Source organism: Chiloscyllium plagiosum, unplaced genomic scaffold (assembly GCF_037043375.1).
Source record: "Chiloscyllium plagiosum isolate Xiang-an unplaced genomic scaffold, Cpla_swu_hap1 HiC_scaffold_19, whole genome shotgun sequence".
NCBI classification, from domain to species: domain Eukaryota; kingdom Metazoa; phylum Chordata; class Chondrichthyes; order Orectolobiformes; family Hemiscylliidae; genus Chiloscyllium; species Chiloscyllium plagiosum.
The window spans coordinates 29,811,792-29,824,424 of record NW_028270157.1 but is presented as its reverse complement, the minus strand read 5'-3'; positions in this window follow the sequence as shown (position 1 = coordinate 29,824,424).

Sequence of the window (12,633 nt, the reverse complement as noted above, 5' to 3'; positions counted from 1 at the left end):
TCAACCACATTGTTGTGGGTCTGGAGTCACATGAAGACCAGGAAAGGATGGCAGTTTCTTTCCCTGAAGGACGTTAGTGAACCAGATGGATTTTTCAAACTATCGGCAATGGATTAGACTCTTAATTCCAGATTTTTGTTGAAATCAAATTCAACCATCTGCTGTGGTGGGATTCAAACTTGGGTCCCCAGAACATTACCTGGGTCTCTGGATGAACAGTCCAGCAGTAATACCACCAGGCCATTGCTTCCCTTTGTGTTAGCTTGGCTCATAACAACTGTAAATTCTGCAGTTAATATATGGACAGTAAAAATTGTCTTTCACAATCCTCATGAAACAGTTTCATAACAAACTGCCAACCTGTTTACTCCAAACTGCCAACCTGTTTACTCCAAACTGATTCATTTTACTTTATCACTGGAGTTACATTGTATGTAAAAACACATCAAAATTGGGCATGGTGTTCATAATTTTGTTTTCGCATCAGTACCCTACTGTAATATTGTACAAACCAATGTTGAAACTGACTGTGTCCTCTATTCATCATGGGATTGTTCTAAATCAGAAAAAGACACTGACCCTCAGGAGATTAGGTTGATAAACAACAGGATTTCTAGCTTCTAAGGAGCATCTGAACAAAAGAAAGCAAAATGGTATTACGACACGGGGTAAACACTCCTGCTTAAAACCAGCAACACAGAAAAGATTTACTTGCAGTAATCTGTAAAAATTTGAATGGCCAAGAACTATATAAAGTAAAAATTAACAACTTTATTTCCTTAAAGAATAACGGAGAATAATTAACTAACTACTATTTACAATTTCTTTCTCTAATCTATCTTTTACCTTCTCTTGTATAATACTAGTCTGATAAAACTCCCAATTAAGATTTACAAAACAACAGTCCTTATCTCATAACCAGGCAGCTGTAGGTTCTTGTCTTTGGATCTTCTTGTGTCTTTTTTTCTCCTTGTTAGGAATTCCTGTGTCACAGGTTACTGATCGAAAAGGTACTTTTAAGGGAGATTTTTTTCAAGCAGTCATGCTAGAACTTGGCAATTCTCCTCCCAACTGTTAAATTTTCCTCAATCTTATACCCCCAGAGCATCAGATTGTCATTGGCTTTTAAGAATGTCAATATACCCTGTTCAAACTGGATTGGAGTTTGATATCTTTTGGGGTATAACTTAAACTGATTGGCTGAATTCAAATTTGTTTTCTTTGTCTCCAGGTAACGAACTAAACAAGTTTTTCGACCTAGGTTACATTATTGCCTTATTGAAAACACTTGGTGCTGTGTCTGGTAGTTCTGCTGCTTTTAGCTCTCTTAAAGGTACACCCACAACTTCATAACAATGGCAAGGCTGAAAGATATCGGGAACCTTCCAGAGCTTAGGGTCTCGGAAATTTACTATATAGCTATCAGTGGTGGAGCAGTTAAAATTAACTTCAGAAACTTCAGCATAGATTTTAGGCTAACACTTTGGTATGGTATTCAGAATGCTGCACTATTGGAGATGCTATCTTTCAAATGTGTTGTTGAACTGAGTTCCTGTCTGTCCCTATCAGGTAGATACAAAAGATTTCATGGTACTATTTTGAACAAGAATAGGGATGTGTATTTCCTAATTTTTAATGCTTAGCCAATATTATTACAAAAAAAACCCCAACATCATTGGAACAGACTTGTAGGTCAGTTATTTTGTTATTTGTGAGAGCTTTCTGTGAGCAATAATGTTGCTTTATTTGGTTAAAATGATTACATTCAACAAAATTACTTTATTAGCTACAAAACACTTTGGGTTAACATGGTTATTCTGGTATGGTGTAAATCTTAGCAACTCTGTTCATCATTACAGTCATGTAATATTTAATGTATGCAGACAAACCTATCGCACCAAAATCTTTGATCATCTTCAACACCTCAGTTATACTGCTCCTTAATCATTCTCTCAAGTGTGAGAATCAGTTTAGCGTGTACAACCTTGCCTCTTAATTTAATGCGTGTGCCTTTGTTAATTCTGATGAATCTCCGATGCCAAGGTGGCCTTTCTGAGATGTGGTGCTGACATATTAATGTGGCAACATCAGATATAAACTTCCACTTTGTTTTTCAGACAATTCCTCCACAGTTTGTATTCTCATGGAGCAGATGTACTCAACAGCATTTGGATTCTTCTCTTGTCTCTATCTGTACCTATCTGCCTATGAAAAGTAAGGAAGTATTGAGCATTGTGGAACCCCACAGGAAACTGATCTTCAGACACTAAAGCATCCATCAACTACTTCCTTACAGTCTTGCCACTGAGCCAATTTTGGACACAACTTGTTATTTTCCCTTAGATCCCACAAATAACAGACTTATATTTTTTCTGACCAATCTGCCAGGTGGGATTCACTAAAAGACCTGCTAAAATCTATGCAGATAATTTTAAATGTTCTGTCTTCAATTTGCCATCTTGGTCTTCGGCTGATGAAGGAAAAGAATATTTGAGGATCATGATCTCAAGTCTGAGCCTAAGTTTATGATGTACTGGGCAGCGGTGATTGCTGTACTCCAGTATGCATTGGAAATATGGGCTCCTACTGCAGGCATCTAACAGCCCTGTATAAAACATAGAACATAGAACAGTACAGCACAGTATAGGCCTTTCGGCCCTCAAAGTTGTGCCAACCTTTTATCCTACTGAATGATCAAACTAACCTACATATACTTCATTTAACTATCATCCATGTGCCTATCCAAGAGACTCTTAAACGTCCCTAATGTACCTGACTCTACTACTACCTCTGGCTATGTATTCTACACACCCACATACTGTTACAGAATGTTGGAAAAAAGACAGTCCAGCAGCAACTTCCTTGTCCAAGTTTACAAGGAATGGCCTGTTGAAGGGCTTTAGCCCAAAATGTCAATTGCCCTGCTCCATGGATGCTGTCTGACCTGCTGTGCTTTTCCAGCACCACTCTAATCTTGACTATCATGGGTCACTCCCAAGAAAATAGCAGAAATGCTTTAGAGATTCTTTAAAGTATCCTTGATAATGTCAAACATATTCCCTGACTCATGAAAATGTCTGGTTTGTGACAGAACAAATTATAGAAAGTTCATTCAAACGACACCAAATACACAAAGAAGCTCTGTTGGAAACAGGCTGGGAAAATTAGAAGGTGTCAAAGAAGTGTACAAACCTCTAAACAACACCTCTATCCAAATCTTCAAGCACCTCCTCCATGTGGCAGAATGTGCACATCATTTTTGGACTTATCAGCCACCACTGAATCACAACAAACATATTGGAAGTAATCCTGAGGGCCTGCCTAAGAAGAAGAAACCCAATCTACTCTTTTGTTACCACCTTCAATTATTCCATCATACTAATTTGACATAATCTTCCCTTGGTAGAATAATGTTGACTGTTCTTAAACAATCCAAATCACTGACAATATTTACCATTCAAGGAATGGATGGATATTTTAGCTATTACAAGGCAAACAGGAAACTGTGAAACTAACGGAGACTTGATACAACTGTGCCTCTGCTATTTTAACACACGTGGGAGAGAGTATAAAGATTTTACCGGTAACTTGTTGCAGTTATAGTATAAACTGTCATAATCTCAAGAATATTTTACCCAGAATTTTAATGCAAGTTTATCTCCTATGGCATTGCGCACAGAAGGCTAAACATCCTGTCATTTGAGAAATATCAGGCACTGGGACGATGTGCGAGTTCCAACATTAATCAGACCTGGATATGCATCTGTAGTGGGAGTTTTCTGGATTAACAGGATACTTCCATTTTAACCAGCCAAGAAGAGGACCTAAACCAGAAGGTTTCCCTCTTATTACACCTGCATAATGTAGTGGAAATCCTTTTGCTAGGGCTAGGGTTATGATTGGGGTAGGGCTGGGCTTGGGGTAAAGCTAGGGTTAGGGCTGGAGCTAGGGCTGTAGTCTTTGCAACTTCTGTGGCATCTTCATGAGATCAGTGGAATGGGCTCAGATGACCCTCTCACTTGCTGCCAGAAACTTGTTCTCATTTGGCCTTTTAAATGGCCTAATTGACAACCCGCTGAAAGCAGATGGACACCACTGCAATTTAATCCCACAATTGGCAAAATCACTTGTTGGGTAAACATGTGCAAGAGCCAATTCAGACACTGTTGTTTCAACTTCTGCTCCCAGACACTCCTGCAAACCATTCTTGGTGGGCTCAGCCAGGTCATATGGTATAGATTCTGAAGCACAACCGTGCTGGTTTTTTATGGATTATTTCTTTAATGCTTTTGCTCATGACATTTCCTGCCAGCACCAATTGATCTATGTCAACAACTGTTAGAAGAAAATAGTGACCAACCATTGGAGAAAGATTTGGTAGATCAGCAGTTGCAACATTTTTTTCCTGTCCTCGTAGAAACACACTCAGAAGGAAATAACTGACTTACTTTCACTTTCATTTACATGTCTGAAGATGTGAGGTGTGATATATCAACTGCACGATCTAAATTCTGATTGGCATGTGCTATGAGCAATTCACACAATATATCCACATGTATATCAGATAGTCATATATGCTAATGTATACATACATCTCCAATAGTGTTCCCCATGGTGAGTCAGAGATTATGCTACAAAGTATCATCAGTGTCACTAATTTATGGACATTTCACTAGAAAATAATTTAAATTATACAAAGTATTTATGGAATTTAGGGTTTCAAAACAGTGAATATGCTCATAATTTTCTGAAAATTATAAATTAATTACAACTATTTTCTTTTGTTCAGCCACTCTCATCAATATTTTATGCATTTTGTTAGGTGTACCCCGGTTCAAAAAAGGATGTTGCAGTTTGTAAGTAGACAAGACTCTATTTATGAGAAGAAGTGGTTTTAGTCTTCAGAGTCTCATCTGGGATAGAGGAACATTGAAAGGAGGTAGCTCTCAATTGAAGCAGTAGGAAATTGGGTTTCTAAGAACAATATATTGTAGTCTGAGTGTAGTGGGTGGGTAGTGTTGCATGGCAGAGATAGGAGTTCAATCAACACTTGTGGGAGCAATGGGATGGAGATATTGGGACATTAGATAGATAGTTGTCAGATACAGGAACAATACAATGGGCATTCTGGGCGTTAGCACCTTTAAGAAGAGGCAATTGAGGGAAACACTTGAATGGTTCATGTCTCTGTTACAAACTGGCTACTGATTATTTAAAATGATTTACCTAAGTCTTATAGATGCTGAAAGAAACTTATTCGGCATCTTATAAGGAAACTTATAAGGCATGAAGCAGAAATAGGCTATTCTGCTCATCAAATCTATTCTGCCACTTCGTGAGATCATGGCTGATCTGATAATCCTCAGCTCCACTTTCCTGCTTTACTCCTGTAACCCTTGATTACCTTATTGATTAAAAATCTGTCAATTTTGCAGTCTTGAATATTCTTCAGTGATACTTGAGCATATATCTGACAGGACATTTGCTGGCTTTCAGCAGGAAATGGTGAGAAAGGTTTGGAGACTTTGAAGAAAGAGATCAAAGCAGCAAGAGGACAGGAACCAATGGGACTTGGTGAAGGAAGAAAAGCATAGGGGATCAGAAAGGGAACAGTTGAACAAAGTAGAGGTGAGAAAGAAAAGCGTGGCAGGAAGGGAATGAGGTCTACATTTTCTTTTCCCCACCTGCGGAAGTTTGAAAAATGCTTTAACACTGAGCTAAACAAGGTAGTTGTACGCTTATTTTCTGTAAACTTCATTCACATTGTCACATTCCAATTTTGCACACTGTTGCTTTCCTGTATGGCAGTTTAAGATAAAAGATTACTACCTCTTGGGCCTGTACAGCCTTTTAAATATTTGATAAGCATAACACAGATTTGGATGTTCTCTCCAGTAGACCAGTCAAAGTTTAAGTGAAAGCGCTGTAAGGTTTAACAAGAGCAGGTCTGCTGCTCTGGGCCTGACAAACAAAATAGGTTGTTATTGTAACAGATTTCTCTTTTGCTTTGCTTGTGGTACATTCCAACCCATCTGGAATATCATCAGCTAAGTGCAATGATGAGAACCTGGTCAGCTCTGGTTATAGCCTGTTTGTCGCCTTGAAATGGGCTCCTTTTGGGCTGGCTTCTCCCCAGTTTGGACCAGCCTTCTGTTGACAAGATGCAATCCAAACTATTAGGACTGAATGGTTGAGGAAACTTCACACAGCTATCAAAGATTCTCCTTCGGCCATAGAAAGTCAGTTTGCAGATTGTCAATCCATGCTATAAACTTTATACATTTAAAATGACTGAAATTGAACTATCTTGAGTAACATTACCTTTGGTCTAAAGCCAAGTATAGACATTAATGTCTATCTCAAGTGACTGTATTACAGTGTAATTGCACTCTTTACAGTAACTGCCAACTGTACACAGATATTTTGATGTTGTTCATTCTCGTCTATAACACACAGTAAACTGCTGATCTTAGTTTTCTGACTGAGTTGTTATGGGGGATGTGTGATAGTGCTTACTGAAATATGGACAGGAAAGTTCAAACAACTTTCCATTGATATGAATAATTTTCACCAAAAAAAAACAAATTGGAGATCAGGACAAAGTTTACAACATCTAATATGCAAAGTTTTATAAATGGACAGATTCAATGGGCAGAACATTATAGGGGCCAGAACAACATGGGCTATGGCAACAAAATCTGGCAGAATCGCATGAGATATTCAATAAGGACCATCTCAAAGTCAGGAGCAACTAACTACATCTTTTTAACAACATCTGAGCATCAAGATGACACTCTGGCTAGGCAGTGGTAAGATGCCTACTTGCAGGGATTATTACTTGTTAACAGAAATTCACAAACAATGAAACTTCTCTCATTAATACACAACTTTCTATCCTACCATCCATGAATAAACTAGCCAATGACAATTCCTGACATGAAACTCTGCGTGGGTACCTCCCAACTACAGCTCACTGCTTACAGCTCCAGGCCACCATCTTGGACAGCCAGGAACATGTCTCATGGCACCTTCCAGCTGATATCCAAGACCTAACCACCTCTCAGAGACCTCACAGCATCACTTTGATCTATTTAAAGGACACTTCTGCACTTCAGTGCTGCAACTTGGGGTGCCCTGGAAACTAGCAATGCAATGCTGCTGCAAGCACACCTTAGGTGCAGGGACAGGGACCTTGCTCACATACTGAACCAGACTGCATCTCAGGGTGTTCACTCACTTTCTTATTGCTTACTCACTCTGAGCCTACCTGGAAGCTCACAGCATCCCTGCTTTGCCGTACCTTTTCAGTCAGAGCTTCCAGACACAGTGCTTCTGTCTCTCCTTGCTGTTTAACACAGACACAAAGCCAGGAAGCCTGTCACAATTGTCAGCAGTCTTCAGTCACATGGGGGGAGACAAACATTAATCAGGGAGTCCTGGAATAGTTAGTCAAGGGTAATCTCTGATATCAGTGCAGGGGCTTGGACACTTGGGGCATTCAGGATCCACCACCTGTCTTGCACCCCAACTGTGGGTTTTTTACTCCTGGAATCAGAGGAAGGGAGGGAGTGAATGGCATGGCTATTAGTGTCAGCGCGGGTGGGGGAAAAATGGTGAATTGTCCCGAATGAGTGAGTAGGCAGCGCAGAGATCATGCAGAGTTGATGGTGTCAGATATTGGCCTGGGTGAGAATGAGTGGGGGAGGATGTTGTATATTATAGCCAGAAGAGTTGAGTTTCAGACTTGGTGGGAGGGATGTGTGCAGTAGCAGTGTTAGAGTGTGAGGTAGCAGAGAGTAAACAGCTGTTTTTATCCTGGCAGAGTGGAGAAGGTCATTGACCTTCCTCCGACACTGTGGAGTATTCCTCCAGGTGCCTGAGTCTGTATTGACCTGAGTGGCAATCTCAGCCCTGGCTAGCAGGAACTGGTGTTGCATCTTACTTCTGCTCCCAGATGAAACAGGATAGCCCTCCACTCCATCACTTTGTCCATCAGGACCTCCAGGTCTCTGTCCACAAAGCAAGACACCAATTTCCACTTCTCTGCTATGTCTGAGCAATTGTCAGTCACTCTGCAGCACAGCCTGGACTGACAATGCTTTCCCAGTTGCACAATGGTCATGGCCTTGTAAAGGTGATGTTAGTGTCTGTGATGACAATCAATTCTGGGATACCCCGGCAGTGGCAAGTTCTTTTGGATACAGCATGTGGTAGAATCAGGCGAACATTGGATGAGAATGTTGCCCTAACAACAAAATTGACCTTGTGGGGGACGTAAAGTTCAAGCATTAGATGAAGGGAATATTGTTCTGAAAAAGGGAGAGAATCCTAACAACTGGAAGAATAGAACTGATTACTGACTGGAGCAACATGATCCACATGAATGAGCTAAAGCATTGTCTTCTAGATTGTTTCAGAGAAAAAAAGATTCTTAAAGATGATTTAATTCAAGAAGATATCAGCATCATAGACACAAATCACAATTCTCATTTAATTTTGGAGAAGCAAATTACTTCAGATACTAGAATCTGAACTGAAAACAAGAAATGCTAGAAATCATAACAGATCAGGCAGCATCTGTGGAGAGAGCAAGCTAATGTTTCAAGTCTAAATTACTCTTCATCAGACCTCAATTAATCTTGATTTTTCTTGCTCACTTTTAGGCACTTCTCCTACACACCAGCAAAGGGATTGTAGTCACTTATAGAAATCTACCTGTTGCTCCATGGAGAGGTCAGCAAATATACCCTTATATCATATCTTCACTATGTGAGGTGTTTGTATACATTACTTAAGATTCCCTTCTCCATCCGACAACTAGCTTGTGGATTTACTATGTGGAGATTGTTGGGCACAACATACACATAACATATAATATTACACCAACCTGGATTTTTCAAGTTTGTTATAAACCAGAAGCACTGGTGTGAAATACATTCTTGTCTGCAATATGACAATTCTGTTTATGTGTTTCAGCAGTCAAGTAAGTACACCTGGATTAGCTTCCAATCCCACTTCAAATCAATTCAGTTGTATTCTCTGCTTCGAAGCTCAAATAGAATTCAAATTATAGTCATAGAAACCTTCAGTCCAACTTGCCCACGCCGACCAAGTTTCCCAAACTAACCTGGTACCATTTGCCTTTGTTTGGTCCATATATCTCTACACCCCCTTTCCTATTCATGTTCCATCAACTTTGATGTTCCAGAAATTCTCATTTGCAACCACTAAATAATTTGGCTCAATTTATATGGAATAAAAGCATAGAGACAGGGTAAGCCATTCAGCGCTTGAGCCTGACTCTCCATTCAGTTAGATTATGACCGCTGTGTATATGAACTCAATTTATCCATTTTGGTCCCAGAGACCTGAATGCTAATTGCTGAAAAAATAAAATCTGTTGCACTTCTGAAATTTTGTAAAACAGCAATAGCTTTCTTATTCAGAATGTCACAGATTTCACAACACTCTGTGAAGAAGTGGTTCCTGACATCACCCCTGAATTGCTTAGCACTAATTTTAACATTATATACCCACCCCCATTGTACACTCTCCCATGAGAGGAAATGGTTTCTATCTTCTTGACCTAGTCATTTCATCAAATTAAACAATTGCTAATTTGGTATGTTGTATATATTCAAGGGCATAAAAACCTATTTTCAGAAACTCCTTCTCATAATTTGGGTGGTATTATTCTGGTGAATCTACACTACACCCAGTGCAAGGTCATACTTCCTTCTTGAGGTACAGTGCCCCGAACTGAAAGCAATATTCTGAGGTATGTGGCATCTCACAGGAATCTCAGCTTACTTAACAATATGCCTCTTGGCTCCAAATCCTGTAAATCAGTCTAACATTATTTTGGCTAGGCCCACAAAATAAAACTGTGTACCATTGCCTGAGAGGCATAATTAAGTTGCTCTGATAATATTAAAAATTGAGCTAGTAATTGCTTTCCAAATGTTGAACCACAACTCACATTTCATTAACTGAGTCAAATCTGGCAGTGTTTTTAGGATGACAGACAGATTTGCACTTTTTACAGACTACAGTGTTCCACTTTTATGTGCAAAATGCAAGGGATAATGCTATAATGCAACTGTAAATATGTGTGATCTTCATACCACATTGTACAACTTTCAAAAAGTTTGCAGCATCATTTAAACCTGACAAGAACTTGTTTGAAGAAATCACCTTTATTTACAAAAGACAGCCCAAGACTTTTGAGAAGTGTGTAAATCAAAGAACAGTAGATTTTGCCAGAAAGGTAAATCAGGTTGATCATGTGTTTCTCCCTGATTTATTGTATCACACAAAGTTAGGACCTATCATTCTGATTTCCAAAACCCAGTGAACAATCTGTCAACTTTTGTTTCAAAGTACTTATAAACAAGCAAATGCTTTAAAATAACCACACAAAATTAATAATTGACAGGTAAGAGGAACTTGACAGAGCGATACTGTTGAGGTCAAAATGAATTCTTACCCACTTATACAAGTGGAACATTTTTCCAATTAATTTCCCCCTTCCCCATTGCTAGGAAGGGTCTTATCAACAAGATAACTTCATCAAATATGCCTTGAATTCACTCAGCACAGCACTTCACAGTCATAAGAGAGAAGGGAAAACCATAACCCAAAACAGTGCAGTTCAAAAATTAACTGATTACTTCTGTAATATTTCATAGTTCACAATTTAAGTTTGCTGTAAAGTTCCTGTTGTGACCTTTCTGGGAATTATTTTTTGCAATTTTCTCTTCACTATTTCAGTGCCCTTGCCCTTGGACAGGTTGCACCTGAACTGGCGAGGCACCAATATCCTGGACGAGAGGTATGTTAGAGCTTTTTGGAAGGGTTTAAACTAGATTGCTAGGGGGATGGGAACCGGAGCTACAGATCAGATGATGGAGCACGTAGTGAACAGCCAGATACAGCATGCAGAGAGTCTGTGAGGAGGGCTAGGCACTAGAGAGGCAAAGGTGCAGTCAGTGTGATAGGTTGAAGCATGTCTACTTTAATGCAAGTATTAGGAATAAGGGTGACAAACTCAGAGCATGGATCAGTACTTGGAATTATGATGCTGTGGCCATTGTGGAGTCAGTATGGGTGGAAATCAGAAACAGGAAATGAGCAGTCTCGTTATTGGGAGTTTTCTGCAGGACACCCCCCAAATCGCAACAGAGACACAGAGAAGCAGATTGGGAGGTAGATTTTGAAAAGGTACAGAAGTAACTGGGTTGTTGTCATGGGTAACTTTTAACTTCCCTAATATTGACTGGAACCTCCTTAGTTCAAATAGGTATATGAAGCAGATTTTGTCAGGTGTGTCCAGGAAGGATTCCTGATGCAATATATAGATAGGCCGACTAGAGAGGAGGCCATATTTGATTTGGTGCTTGGCAACAAACCATGCCAGGTGAGAGAGCATTTTGATGATATTGAACACAACTCCGTGATATTTACTATAGTCATGGAGAGCTTAAAAATGTGTTGCTGGAAAAGCGCAGCAGGTCAGGCAGCATCAAAGGAACAGGAGAATCGACGTTTCGGGCATAAGCCCTTCTTCAGTCATGGAGAGGGATAGAGCAGACAGTATGGGAAAGTATTTACTTCGGGCAGTAGGAATTATATTATTATTAGGCAGGAACTTGGGGGGGGGGGGCTTAAATCGGGAACAGATATTCTCAGGGAAATGCACAACAGAAATGTGGAGGTTGTTTAGGAAGTACTTGCTGATAAGTGCTGGACAGGTTTGTCCCACTGAGGCAAGGAAGGGATGGTAGGTTGAAAGAACCTTGGGTGACAAGGGATATGGAACATCTAGAGTCGAGAGTGTGGTGCTGGAAAAGCACAGCAGGTCAGGCAGCATTCGAGGATCAGGAAAATCTATGTTTCGGGCAAAAGCCCTTCATCAGGAATTGATGAGCTTTTCAGCCTCATTCCTGATGAAAGGCTTTTGGCCAAAATATCAATTTTCCTGCACCTCGGATGTTGCCTGACCTGCTGTGCTTTTTCAGTAGCACACTCTTGACTCTAATCTCCAGTATCTGCAGTCCTCACTTTACCATGTGGAACATCTAGTCAAGAGGAAGAAGGAAGCGTACTTAAGGTTGATGAGGCATGGATCAGACAGAGCTTTAGAGGGTTACAAGGTAGCTAGGAAGGAACTGAACAATGGACGTAGCAGAGCTATAAGGGGCATAATAAAGCTTTAGCTGGTAGGATTGAGGAAAACTCTAAGGCATTCTACACTTATGTATGGAACAAAAGAATGGCCAGAGTGAGAGTAGGGCCGATCAGGGATAGTGGAGCGAACTTGTGCTTGGAGTCGGAGTAAGTAGGGGAGGTCCTTAATGAATTATTTGTTTCAGTATTTGCTATTGTGAGGGACCTTGATTTTTCTGAGGACAGTGTAAAACGGGCTGATATGCTAGAACTGGTTGATATCAGGAAGGAGGATGTGCTGAAAATTTTGAAAAACATAAGGATAGATAAATCCCCTGAGCCAAGTGGGATATACCCCAGATTACTATAGGATGCAAGAGAAGAGATTGCTGCGCATTTAGCAATGTTATTTGCATCCTCACTGTCCATTGGAGTAGTGCCAGATGATTGAAGGGTGTTAAGTGTTAT